Source organism: Octopus bimaculoides, chromosome 20 (genome assembly GCF_001194135.2).
Source record: "Octopus bimaculoides isolate UCB-OBI-ISO-001 chromosome 20, ASM119413v2, whole genome shotgun sequence".
NCBI lineage: Eukaryota > Metazoa > Mollusca > Cephalopoda > Octopoda > Octopodidae > Octopus > Octopus bimaculoides.
The window spans coordinates 39,455,112-39,455,644 of NC_069000.1; positions in this window are offsets into that span (position 1 = coordinate 39,455,112).

The window sequence follows — 533 nt, forward strand, 5'->3', positions numbered from 1 at the left end:
CATTCCGGTTGGTTTTGTGGCACGAAGCAAAGCAGGCTTTTCCCTTCACTGAAGGAAACACTTAGTAAATGATCCGCAATCACTCAAACAATCCGAGTATTCAACTTGTTCAATTTCGCCAAAAGTTTGCAAGGCACCAGCAGGCTTCAAGAGAAGACATTCGTGTCCATAGAACATGATTACCACTTCATTTTACTGAACCTTCATTTGTCGTTCACAGTCAGAGAATCCATCATATATATATATATATACATATGACAGTCTGTTAAAGTTTGTCATACCGGCCATGACGAAGAGAAATAGCCCTGAAACTCGAGTCGCCTTTATATATTTATATTTATATATTTGATCCTTTATATTGAACACTCAATATTTCATCTACATTCAATACTTTCTTTCATGGTGCCATCCATTTTTATTTTATTTTATTTTATATTATATATTGTATATTCCATATTCTATACCCCACATTGGTTCTGCAGGAATATAAATAAAACATGAAAAAGAGACAGTGTTGGAACTCTTTTAAACAA